We start from the raw sequence: 13,938 nt of genomic DNA, 5'->3' as shown, positions 1-13,938 counted from the left end.
GTGGCTCAGTCGGTTGAGTGTCTGACTCTTGATTTTGGCTCAGATCATGATCCCAGGGTTGTGGGATTGAGCACTGCATGGGGCTCTGTGCTGAGCCTGGAGCCTGCTTGGGATTCTCTCTCTTTCTCTCTCTCTCTCTCTCTCTTTCTCCCTCTCCGCCCCTCTCCCCTGCTCATGCTCTCTCTAAAAATAATAATAAAATTTTTTTAAATAATAAACAATAGTTTATACTAGATTCTTTGATTATGGTAATTTATTACATGTAGCTCCATTACAATGATTAAACACCATATGTATGGCAATTATATTGCAATTTTTTTCAAGTTAAAAAATCATATGTAACTTTTATTATTTATTCTCAATCTGACTATTGCTTTAAGATTTTGTCAATAATTCCTGTTGCTAATGCCTCCAGAGAGTAAAGTTGAGCCAAACTGAAACTAATTAAAACAGAACTTTAATGGTGCAGAAAATATCATGCATTACTGCTGATAGAATACAAATTTTGTGAAAATCTGAATCATAACAACATATCATTAATTTGAATAAAATCGAAGGAAAGAAAAATATATTTTATGAAACGAACATGTATTAAATCATTAATTTATGTGTCATTTTATTGATCATCCAAACATAGCTGGTCCATCAACTAAATGTATTGACATGCATAATAGTACCCAGTACAATTGTCTCTAATTTTTGCCAACACTCAATCGTATAAAGATTGTAGCTTTTATATACGTGTATATCTTTAAAATGCTATTGGTATGAAGGTATGCATCTGTTCTTTTTTTTTAATGTTTATTTTATTTTTGAGAAAGAGAGAGAGTCAGAACATGGTTGGGGAGGGGCAGAGAAAGAGGGAGACACAGAATCTGAAGCAGGCTCTACGCTCTGATCTGTCAGCACAGAGCCCGACGAAGGGCTCAAACCCATGAGCCATGAGATCATGACCTGAGCCAAAGTCGGACGCATAACCGACTGAGCCACCCATGCCCCCTGATTATGTATCTATTCTAATAGGTGAGGACAGGGGAAGATGTCATATAATATAAGCATGGCTACCAGGGGACCAACCCAGTACATCTGGGAGCATTTCCCAGAACGAGTGAGGTCATTGTAAGCTAATACGATACCCTCAATAAGTTCATTTCATTTTGTGCTAGACACTTTGGTGTCCCTATTTTTTCACTCATGCTATGTATTCTGCCTGGAGTGTCCTCATCCATGTTCTCTGCCTGGAAAACTTTCTATCCTTCAAGTTCCAGTTAGAGTGAACTCCTGGGAGGCTTCCCTATCCCTCGTTCACATGGTTTGTCCTGTATCCTTTTGATATATCTCTATTATACCTCTCCTCTTGGTGTATCAAGTATTTTCTGCATGCTGGTCCAGGCCAACAAAGCATAAGCTTTTCACGAATAACGACCACGACTTTTTCATGTTTGTTGCCCTGACATCTAGCTCAGAGCCTTATACATAGAATGTACTTAAACATTTATTGAATGAATGAATGCATTCACAAATAGATTAGACTTCTAACAATTTCAGAGAATATGTACTCGTATTACACATTACTATTTTCTTTCATATATTGATATTAAAGATTGTAGTCTTCGATATAATTCCTTTACATCTTAATGTATCAGGAGGAGCTTTCTCAGCCCATTGACATCAAAATTAAAAATGCTTTACATTCATGTTCCTGCTAAATGTTAACAATATCCGAGCCTAAATAAGTTATGGGTCGAATGAGACATGTGAGGTTTCAGAATTTGATGAGCCTTTTTCTAATTGAGTTTTTAAATGACAATTGCAGTAATGCTAATCATAACAAATGAAAACAACACAAAAGGCTATAAAATAAAAAATGAAAATCCCTTGCCTTCTCTCTATATTCCAGGAGGGAACTACATTTAACAGTTTTCTGGGTTTCCTTCCAGATACCCAGGTATTTTTGACTTTTTTTTTTTTTTTTTTCTTTTTCTTTCCTTTCCTATTTTTTTCCCCAGCCAAACTGGGATTGCTGTCCCTACTGTTCTACAACTTGTTTTCATCTCATAAAATTGTTGTAGTCTGGACACCCCACTAGACAGTCTTTTAAGAGTGCTCTTCAAGATATTTCGATATTGCATAGCAAGATATTTTAAGAGTTTTGAATATGCAATTATAGGCACTTAATGGAAACAACACTCTATTATTTCAACTGAACCTCAAACAGAAATCTCATATTTGTTTTCTTGGACAGTCTCTTGAAATGTTGGCGTGGTCTTGAAATTGCTGATTATCAAAGCTCAAGTCTCACTGTGACATCACTCGGGAAGTCCAGGCTTATCCAACTTTTCCATGGGCAGAAATTGCCCTGGGGATTTCAGATCCACCTCATTTGGAAAATTCAGAAAATTATGTAGAAGTCCCATCAAGAAAACCTTTGATTTAAAAGCTAATTAAGAGTCATTTATTAACTTTCTCATACATTTTTTAAAAGGGACGTATGTACATATAAGCATTTCCTTTAAATATAAAAAAGGCTCAGGGCTGAAAATCACTTTTCTTCCCCAATTAGTTTGGCAAAGAGTTAAGCCACAGTAAACAAGCTACCATATTTCTCAATAAATATGGGATATTCAGTTTCATTTAGAAGTTTTTTTCAGTATTTTATTTTGGTTTGCCTGAGGTCAAATTACAACTTCAACCAAAATTATAATCCTTTTACCAAAGATTATTTGGTCCATTTCACTCACATTAAACAAATATAGTTTCTCAAGTGTATTTCTCAGGTATATTTTACGATGTAGGCGAGATAAAAGTTTCCCTCGACCCTTTTACGGTCCCTGGCTGGGCATGAAAATTAAATCGACAAAGATTAACAAGAGAAAAACATACAGATTTTACTGAATTTGTGCAGGTATACAGAAGCCTTCGCAAGAGGATGAAAACCCGAAGAAGTGACCAGCGCAGGAAATTTTCATATTGTATAGACAAAGAAATAATAAATTTGTGAAGGATCCAGAAGACAAAGAGGTTTGGGCTAGGGATCGTAAAATGAAGAAGAAATAACAAGGTTTGTTTATACAGCTTTCTCAGCCCAATTCCCTGTGTTTGGTGATAAGGATGTCTCCCTTCCTCCTGGTGGTGGGAGCTTGCACATAGGAGATTTATCTCCTGCTTTCAGAGGAACAAGGTGGGTAGAGAGAGGTCAGAGTGACCTTCCTGCTTCTGCTGTTTTCTCAAATTCCTTCAGCCTAAGATATTCAGTGTGGCAAGGTGCCATATTTGGGGGATAGCATGTTCGGAACCCCATCAAGGGCAACCTGTGAGGTGTCTCCCCCAATAATTCAGAAACTAGCTATGACCCCCCCATTCCCCCCTCAGAATTAAACTATGAAGACAAGACAGTATGGACCATAACAGAAAGAAGAAAAGTTTGACTGAAAATATTAGCACATCTAAAGGAAGAACGTGTCACATAAAAGCTTTGCTATCCTTCACCTTCTCCCCGGGGAAAGATAAGGAAGGGCCTAGGAGCAATGGAAGGAAAGGAAAAGAGTAAGGGTCGAAGGCCAACTCGAGGGGACCTATCCTGGCCTGATGCTCTCAAACATGGGAATCACCAGCTATCTTGCTCTCGTTGTCTATTTCTGTGCTTGCCCAGCTAACTCAGATCGTCAGTCATCCGCTATCCTGCTGAGAAAGTACAAATTAGCTTGGACTGAGAAAGTAAACATATGGCCAGCCATTCATCAAGTTGGGCTAACAGACATGAGAGAGCCAGCTGCAAAGTTTATGGGAAACAACATTCCTCCCAAGGACATGCCGCAGCTATACAGTGTCATGCAACCTTCTTGTTGGAGTGACCACTGCTTCTTTTTCACTGAGAAGCATTCTTCTCTAATAGCATAGGTATCAGAAATATTGTGGTTGGAATTAATCAGTAAGGAGGAAACAGTCCATTTTTGCCTAGAGGATCTCAGTCATTTTGATACAGCGAAGCTGCCTCGATTTCCAACCCAGATGTGAGGGGTGTCTGGGCACAATATTCCACATCTATCTGAACTTTGTTGTGTCCAGAGAAACAGTGTTGCCGTTCCACATCATAGTCCAAACTCGATGGTGAGCCTTTCCTCACAGCCCTGAACTTAATGTGCACCTTAATTCCACTTTTTCTCATATCCTGTAATAACTCAGCTCTGCCTTCAATGGCTGAGATGTTTCATAGTTCCTCTGGAGTTCAGCGTCTCACGTTACAATGCTTTTACATTGTGAGAAATGTGATTTTTTTTTTTTTTTTAGATGTCAGATCTGTTCCTGTTGGTCTTGGGCTGATGAGCTAAGACATCCCGTAGGTCTGCCATAGTAGAGAGTGTTCCATGGGAGCATTCATATTTCTCACTGCATGTTAGTTCTTTTTAGCTTCTTAAAATTTCAGTTCTTGCCCGTAGTGAGTCTAGCCCAGGAGATAGATCTGTTATTAGGAAACAAGAAAATGAATTTTTAATCCTGCATCACAGCTAAGGGCCTCCCTATAGCATCAAATTAGTCACAAACAAGCAGCTTGTGGATATGTTAGAAGATAGCCCCAGAGACCATCTTGTATGAACAAGAATATAGCCCTCTAACTTCTGCACATTCCAGATTGTTCCCGTTTCTTTTGATAACCATAAAGTTACCTACAGACATACTTTGGCTCACTAAGCTTCAGAGACTTGACAGAATTTTTGTCGAGGAAGTATGAGAATCGATACTTTAAATTTTTTTGGAGCGGGGGAAGTACTTTATGTTTTGGAAATCAATTCATTAAAAAGCAGTTTTAAACAGAGAAAGTGATTTGCAAAGCATTCTTCCTTCTAGGTTTTCTCCAAATATGAGATCTCTCAGAGTGGTTTTTTGTTTTTGTTTTTGTTTTTTGTTTTTTGTTTTTTGTTTTTTTTTGTTTTTTGTTTTTTTTTGAGAGAGAGTGAGCACACGCATTGGCGAAAGGCAGGGGGAGAGGGAGAGAAAAGAGAATCTCAAGCCGGCTCCTTGCCCACCACAGATTCCACCCTGGGGCTTGATCTCATGACCTGAGATCATGACTGGAGCCAAAATCAAAAGTTGGCTGCTTAACTAAGCACCTGAGCCACACAGACGCCCCTAGATTTTTTTCAAACTGGCCTCTGCTGAGTGCTTTGGTTCTGTGGAGGCATTGCAGGGGCTGCTGTGGGGCTGAAATGAGCCCTGGCTTTACACTAAGCAGCTTATCCAAGAGTTTGCCTGAATAATATGCTTAGCTAGTGAAAAATAAAGTTTAGAAATCACTGCCTTAGAGCCTTTGATAACCATCCACTTTGTAAAGTAGGGTGCACTGGTTTTAGAATCACAGGAGCCATCGATGCTCCCAATTGCCGTTTGGGGGGGTGGGGAATGTGCTTCTTGAGAATTTTGGCTTTGAATAAGTGGTTGGGAGCTGACTGGGCTTAGAGCTCAGCTCAAATCTTTCTGACCTACTTAAGTTGGCTTACAAGAAAAACAAGATACCAGAGTGAAGTTCCGTTTCTATCCAACAGAGGGCAGTAGTGCAAATGTTAACTTGGACATGAGAGAGCCCCGAAGGATGGAGGGCTGAGGACAGGCTTGGTCTATTTAGATTTGCCCAGAATAAAGCAGGTAACCACATTGTTTTGAACGCTTCCCAAAACCTGGGCTCATTCTTTTCTTACCTTTCATCCATCAGTCTTCTAACAAAGCTGGGGTCCTTTTTGTTTTCGAAGTGAGCATTCTGCCTTTGAGAGCCAGGTTAGTAGCTGTTCAGGAGGCCCCTGGACTCTGATGGGCCTGGAAGCCCTGATGTGATTGCTCTCTCCTGGGCTCTGGGAAGCCTGGAACTTCTCTGGAAGACCGGTAGGGGACTGGGCGGGCCTTTGCACGCGTGGTGTGACCAGCTCACACTGTTTACATCTCTGAGCTCCAGCTCAGCCCTGAAAGCAGCATGGAATTTGCACAGCTGTTGATCTCCATCTGACGGACAGAGAGCGTCATCAGCTAAACGACCTGTTTGTGTGTTTCAACTGTAAAATATCCTGGAACACAAAAACAAAATTCAAAACTTTTTTTCTAACATTGACATCATGCTTTAAGTTGACCTACTTCTTCTAAAAGCACTCCGTAAGAAAGCGAAAAGCTTTCTCAAATACATCCAGCAGGTCAGGCTTTCTTCTCATTGGCTTAGGACTGTATCAATGCTTCCTACTAGTGCCCAGTGTATATTCCTGAGCACACTGCTGCCCTCAACAAAGCTGGGGTCCTGGTAGCGACTGAGAAGTGACAGAAGGGATAGTGGGAAAGGAACTAACAGCACGTGCCACAAAGCTATAGAATTCCTCTAGCATAAAGTGAATCACATGAATCAATGGTGGCATAAAAATAATTTTTTAGTTGTTGTTAATATCATGGGGATTACTCACTAATTCAACAGATATTTATTTTATTTTTTTTAACATTTATTTATTTTCAAGAGACAGAGACAGAGTGCCAGTGGGGGAGGGGGGGGGCAGAGAGAAAGGGAGACACAGAATCCGAAGCAGGCTCCAGGCTCTGAGCTGTCAGCGCAGAGCCCGATGCGGGGCTCGAACCCACTAACTGTGAGATCATGACCTGAGCTGAAGTCGGATGCTTAACCGACTGAGCCACCCAGGTGCCCCTTCAACAAATATTTTTTAAACATCTGAAATGTTCTAAGTCTATGAATTCTACTTTGACCCATTTTGGTTGTGGATTCAAGACAATCTAACTGAATTCAGCCATGAAGATATGTCTTGCTACCCTTTGATGGTATATTACATTGGTCAAACCAGACGATCATTTGGAAAGTCATGATGGATGAAATAAAACACACACATAAACAAAGATGTGAAGTAATCAGGTTAAAACAGTTTCCCCATTTACTGGGTCAATTAAAGACCAAAAAGCCTTTTTTAAAAACAAATTGTCTTGAGACTGAGATCCAAGGTTAAAAGGAAAGGACTTTCTCCCTGGTAATCTTTGGCGGCGAAACAAAGAGATGGGTTGGAATTTCACAGAATTAATATGATAGCTCTTGTTCTCTGATCACTAATGAATAACCTGGATGAAATAAACCTCTCTTCTTTGCCAAGGTGCTTTTCATCCCTTTTGATGAACTAATAATCATTTACCTACAGCAATGCAGACTTATTGGCACAGAAATGTGATTCATATTCAGAAAGAACAGCGCATTAAAAATAGGAACAGCAAGGAGGGGACTAAACAGATGGTATTCCAGGACCGTCAGCTCTGACGTACAAATTTAATCCTCTATTGTCATAACCGTCAAGGGACTATCCAAATCCTTGATTTTACTGGAATTCAGTTGTATTGACTGTTCACAAATAAATGGGTCATTGGCTGAAGATGAAAAATCTTTTGTACTATGGTGAAGACTTTTACTATGAAGTACCTTTATCAGGATTCAATCTGCCTCAGAGATTAGAATAGTAGGAAAGAGCAGTAGAAAATTACCAAAGAGGCCAGGATTCCGGATTTCACTCGCATTGTTATCTGAATCTCTGGCTCGATTAAGTCTCTCCCAGATGCGCTATGATTGGAGGGTAACGGGTCATTTCCCACAAACCCCTGTCCAGTCTTACAGTGCTCTTATCACTGGAGTCCTTGATGGAGGGTGGGGTCTGGGGCCAGAAGAGTTCAAGGGGGTGACAAGTCACCAAGTGACCCCTGACTTGTGTCAGTGTCTGACCCCTGACTACTTAGTGAATTCGATCAGTTTCATCATCTAAAAGGATACTAATTTTAAAGACAATTATAAATTCATTAATTGATTGAAACATAGACTCCTTGGGTCGCCTGGGTGGCTCAGTAGGTTAAGCATCTGACTTCGGCTCAGGTCACGATCTCACGGTTCGTGTGTTCTAGCCCCACATGGGGCTCTGTGCTGACAGCTCGGAGCATGGAGCCTGCTTCAGATTCTGTCTCCCTCTCTCTGCCCCTTCCCCACTCATGCTCTGTCTCTGTCTCTCTCTCTCTCTCTCTCTCTCTCTCTCTCAAAAATAAATAAACATTAAAAATATTTTTTTAAAAAAAGAAAGAAACATAGACTCCGTTAAGTATATAACCTCCTTCTATAACATCCCTGGAAAGCAGTTATGAAAATATTGAATGCCAGCACCCACAGGAATTTAATCATTTCCCAAAGTAACTCATTTAATTTTCTAGCAAATGTAATTGTTTGGGATATTTTAAATAAACATGTATTTTTTTAAAATAAACATGTTCTTCTTATTTAAATAAAAACGTTTAATTTTAAATAAACATGCTTTTTAAAATTTTAAATAAACATGTATTTTATTTTCTTATTTTAAATAAACATGTATTTCTGTGTAACTCATACAATGGTCTAAGCTCTGCCCTCTGCAGATAGGAAAAATAATTCTTACCCTCCCACATCACAGTCTTTTGGTTGTTTGAAGGCACCCGTCTACCTCTCTTAATTAAACCCTGGATCTTTCTTTAATCATTCTTCAGATAGTTGAGTTTCAGATCCCATCACCATCCTACATGGAGCTGTAAGGAAAAAGCTCCTAAAAGTCAATATTTAATTTAAACATGGTAGTTCTCAACACCATCCCCAGAATTTTGATTTAATAGTCCTGGATTGGGACCCAGACATTGGTAGTTTTTAATTCTCCCCAAATGATTCTAATTTCATCAGGGGCTGAGAAGACTGCGCTCCTTCCCTGAACTTAGCACCTCTGGTGTGGAGAGCTGCGACAGGCCGATAAAATAGCTGCTTTCCTGGTTCTGGACACCAACGTTCTGTTGACACAACCTATGTCATATACGGGATTTTAGTGACAGTTATATACACTCTGGGCTCAGACTGGGTTTAAGGTTAACACAAAGGCTTATGTATTCGTCTGGTAAGTTTCTGTTAACTTACACCTTCCTGGTTCTATAGAAATGGTGTTGATTTTTGGACCTAAGTCCAGAAATTTTGTTTTTACTTCTTGCCTGTCACTGTGTTATTAGTAATAACAACGGAAATAGTATTTGAGTGTAACCGTGTGCTCAACATGGCACTAAATCCATAGTCTTTTTTTTTTCTGCCCATAATTTTACTTTGCAAAAGGCATAAAAATGCTAATACCTGCTTTTAGCATACAAATGTTTAATTTACAAGAGTGCAAATTGATCAAGATCAACACTTGAATATGAAATTTAATTCCAAGTTTTAGAAAAAGTAGATTGAATTTCAACAAACTTAATTAAAATGTCATCCAATCTTTGGAAATACAAATGCTGCTGGACAGGCTGTTACTCTTCGTCTGTTGCTCACCTGAGGTTTTTTTGTTCCTCGGTTTTAATCCATTATCTTGATGGAATCTCACTGCAGTCCTGTGGGAAAGAGATTATTGCTAACCCCATTTTACAGGTGAGAAAATTGAGATTTGGATAGATTAAATTGGTTCCCTTACTCCAGTCTATTAAAACCATTTTAGGGTTCCAATTCTATCAGACTAGTCTATAGTCTGTCTTTATATCCCTACCACAAATGTAGATTTTCTTCAACACTCACAGATGTGATCTGGGCACCATATAAATCCCCTTAAGATAGTTGTAAAACTGTGGAGCAGGAGGGAGCGTCGGTGCTGAGTCTTTCCACTAGAGACCTCCATCCAGGATGCATTAACCAGCATGGTAGAGCTATATCGCTGCAAACAACTACGAATCCATTAATAGGGACACATCTTTCCCTTTTGTCTGCAAGGATGTCATGGGACCCTTGGTCAAAACCATGCCAAAATCTGTATTCACTGTTCCTATTTCTCTCGTAAACCCATCAATTAAGGAAATGAGCACTGTCCAGATGGACTTGTTCTAATGAACCAGATGCTGTCTCCAGAAAGCAGCACGTCTCCCAGGGATCACCATGTCACTACATCACGGACCATCCTTTTAATACATCGCCCTAGGATTTTATCTAGTACTAACATCATCTTGCTGATCCACAGTTTCCTGAGACCAAATCAGTATGTTATATGTGCTTCTTTTTCTTTTCTGGATACTTTCCTTGCTCTCTCTGACTGCTCAAAGATCATGATAGGTAGTTAAGAAACCTCTCTGTTTCCATCCTCATTTGCCCGAGTCAGAGAAACCTGACCCCCTCTGCTTGGTGACATGCCATCCGCTTCACCTCTTCTGAAAACTACCCACAAATCTTGGACTTCCATTGACCTGCCTTTCCCCCTCTGAAAAGCCTTCACTGCAGAGAACACCACACTTGGGCTATTCTGCGATCTCTCTGAAATCTATCAACATTACCTCACTTGCCCCGGGCAGTGGGCAGATTTCTTCCTTGTTCTTCTTGCTCAAATAAAACTCAAAACCCCTCCTGTAATTTCCCTTTGTATTTTCCTTATATTGAGTTTTGTATCCTTTTCAAGTCCTAGCTCATTCTGGGCGGTAGCCCTCCTGATACCTTAAGCTCATAATTGTGTGCTAAATGCAAATTTAACCCCAAACTATGAATGCAAGGCTAACAAGTCACATATCAATTCCAGCATCAAGAGGAAATATGTTATGTGCCCAATCTTTCTCGTTTTACGAGCAGGTCGACCACCTCTACACCAGATTCAAATTACATCATATATGAAAGCACTCTTCTCAGAACTTTCTCGATAGGCGTGTATCGTCTTTCTTTATGTGCAGAGAAGCAGGTACCCTAGACGCTTAGAGAAGCTAAAGAGTGATAAGGGTCATGGATCCCCCGCATAGAGTCTGATGCTGAGTTGAGGCCTCTTTGCGGCCATCCCAGCTGATTCTCAGATAAGCTGTCAAAGACAACGGTCTCCAGCCCTGTTCAGTGTCTGATTGGTGTCAGTGCTAACATGAGTGACACTATTCTTCCAGGAGCCTGCAGCATTAATAAGAAACTCTATAGGCCACTGTGGTGTGTCAAAGACTCAGGAAAAGCCTACTCACTTTACTGGGAAGTGCTTTGTTCCAGAAGATGATATTAACAATTACTAATATTTTTGAAACCCTCTTATCACCAGCCAAGCCCAAGTTTTTTGGAATGGTGAGTCACTTCAAGCTTGCTTTTGGAGGCCAAAGAGTTGAAAGGTCTTCAATCAATGAGGAGGCTACTACACAAGGACTTTGGATAGTCAACAGAGAGACTGATTATTTCAGTAGACTGTGGCTTCTGATCTCCGAATAGAAGGTTAGCCAGTTGCACACCGTGATCAGCAAGGTCCCTTCCACAGCAGATACGATTTTAAGCCACATGCTCCCAGAGTTATGGTTGCCCACAAAATGCCCTCTCCCCGTCTCTCTGCCGTCCCCACACTGCCCCATCCCTGACCTATATAAGCCTGCATGTGGCATGCAGACAGTCTCCCTCTCCCACTTTGTCTTGTCATGGCATTATGCAGTCACCCACAGGAGAGGTACTCCTCATTCGCATGCCTGCCTCCAAATGTGGGCATGAAAATTTGCTCTGCTCTCTGTGGGGCCAGTGACAGGGCCATGGCCCTGCCCAGGCATTCTGGTCTTTAGTTAAGGGATCAGACATCTTTTTTCTTTTCTTTTTTTCAACTGACCCGTCACCTGAGCAAATGACAGAATCTTACCTGCACCCAGAAATTCCCTTCCTGCCCTCTTCCAACCATCCCCACTTCCCTCAACAAGGATCAACAGCACCCTGGCCTCCCAGCATAGATTGCCTGACCTGTTCTTGAACTTGGTCTAGATGGACTCATAGAGCTGACACACTTTGGCATCTCACTTCTTTTTCAGCTGTGTCTGTGAGATTCACTCATGCGGTTGCGTGAAGTCATCAATTGTTTACTCTCATTGGTGGATCATGTTCTATTTGATGACTATTCTCGATTTCTTTGTCCTCTCTACTGTTGGTGTACATTGGGTAATTTCCAGTTTGGGGACTATTACAAATAGCGCTCGCTGCTTTTAAGACTTCAGGCTTTGGTGATCATCTGTACCCATTTCTGTTGGGTAAACATTCAGGAATAGAATTGCTAAGTCACAGGGTATGCACGTGTCCTGCCTTACTAAATACTGTTTGCTTGTTGTCATTTCCTCCTCCACCTCCTCCTCTTTCTTCCTCTCTTCTCCTCCTTTTTTTCTTCTTTTTCAAGCATATATTTAACAATACATAAAAAACAAACGAACAAAAACCTGTGTACTGGCCTTACACCCTTATGTTTACAGATAAAGGATAAACCTTCACCAGCTTGATTGCCAGAAATGGAGAGACCTGAAGCTGTTCCCTAGCTTTTTCTGGGAGTTCTCAACGAGGCATTTGCTCCACTGTGCCTGATTTATCATCTTGAAACTCCCAGGAGAAGGAAGCTCTGGACCCGGCTCTCTAGGGTGCCCGCCTCTGTGACCCAGAAGGGACAGGGTGTGCTGCTTTGCTGCTCAGTAGAACTGGACAGTCACTACCCTCCGTGGCCCACAGCACAGTGGAGACCAGGAGTATTTCCATATATGGTGTAACATGACAGGCAGGGGCTCCTGGGTGGCTCAGTTGGTTAAGCAGCCAACTTCAGCTCAGGTCATGATCTCTTAGTGAATTTGAGCCCCAGATCGGGCTCTCTGCCTGGAGCCTGCTTTGGATTCTGTGCCTCCTTCTCTCTCTGCCTGTCCCCTGTTCATGCTCTGTCTCTCTCTCTCTCTTAAAAATAAATACACATTAAAAAATAATTTTAAAAATCTACTTTATACATGACGGGAAATACTGCACAGAGCATAACTCGCATTATTATCACTAGGTGTGGCGTCTCTCTGGGAGCCCGACCAGCCCAGGCTCGTCCTTCCCCTTGTAGAGCTGCCTCCCTGCCTGCCTCCCCTACCCCTGCCCCCGAGGGCCTGGAGAGCTGGCTCCTTCCACTAAAATACTGCTATGTTCTTCCTGTCATTGGCCTGGCACATTTTTATGCCAGCATAAGGGTCGCTCTTGCTTATCCTGATTGTACAGAGAAAAATTCAGCTAAAGGGCCTATCTCTCTCTCTATCTCTCTATCTATTGGCATCCAAAGACCCTGAGCCTGAACCTGAACGTGCCATCCACCCTGTTGTTGCAGGGTGACCTTGAGTATGTCACTCAACTCCTGGTTTCTCACCTTCCTCATCTATAAATTCAGATTACTAATAACTCTCAGCTCTCAGGATACATCTGGAGAGCCTAAGAAATGATACAAGTAAAGTGTTTCAAACCCAGGCTGGCAGACACTCAGCACGGACATGTTAGCTAGAATGACCTCATTCTAACTAACTTCTCAACTACCGGCATCTGCGGTCACGTTGTGGTCATTTTGGTGCCCACAGCCCGTCCTCAATTGGTGTGGATTGACTTCAGATTTGTGTTGTGGGCTATTCTTAGGAAAAAGGGGAGAGGAAGAGTCTGCCCTGGATGTAAATTCAACTCCGGTAGGAATGTTTTCTAATGGTCCAGGGGCAAATTTTCTTCAGCTTTACAAAATGTTAGAGCGCGGTCCCAGTCAGTGGACACCTCATTACCTACAAATGGGTGAGAGAAGAAAGAGCGACAGAGACAGAGACAGAGAGACAGAGAGACGAGACAGAGGTTGTTACAACAGCTTAATAACTACAAAGGGGTCTGATGAAAGGAGCCTGGGCAGAAGAGATGGCTTGGTGGAGGCCAGACTGGAGGACAAAGGACGGGTCTGGCTGACCTGGTTTAGCATCTGGGCCACATTACTTACTAGTTCTGTGGTCTTGAACTTTGCCTTTTCCTATCTGTAGAATGAAGATAGTCTTATCTTCCTGAGAGGATTGCTTTGTGACTTAGAGTTAACGTATATAAATTATCTAGCCTAGCAAATCTAAAGGCCTCATAAATGGCACGTATTATTATTTGGAATTGTACCCACTCACCCCCCCCCCCCC

The 13,938-nt window shown here is 41.4% G+C and overlaps 1 long non-coding RNA gene across 1 annotated transcript; it reads right to left on the bottom strand.

Moving 5' to 3' along the window:
* Positions 1–2,506: 2,506 nt before the first annotated feature.
* On the bottom strand, positions 2,507–11,923 carry LOC125938953 (uncharacterized). The gene is made up of 5 exons (XR_007462869.1): positions 10,990–11,923; positions 9,344–9,402; positions 8,445–8,571; positions 5,697–6,056; positions 2,507–4,462 (listed from the first exon to the last, which is right to left on the bottom strand). It is a non-coding gene; the product is annotated as an uncharacterized LOC125938953 (long non-coding RNA).
* Positions 11,924–13,938: the final 2,015 nt, after the last annotated feature.

The sequence above is a fragment of the Panthera uncia genome, assembly GCF_023721935.1.
Source record: "Panthera uncia isolate 11264 chromosome B2 unlocalized genomic scaffold, Puncia_PCG_1.0 HiC_scaffold_24, whole genome shotgun sequence".
NCBI classification, from domain to species: domain Eukaryota; kingdom Metazoa; phylum Chordata; class Mammalia; order Carnivora; family Felidae; genus Panthera; species Panthera uncia.
Note: the sequence above shows the minus strand (reverse complement) of the source record. Positions and strands in the feature narration are given on the sequence as shown.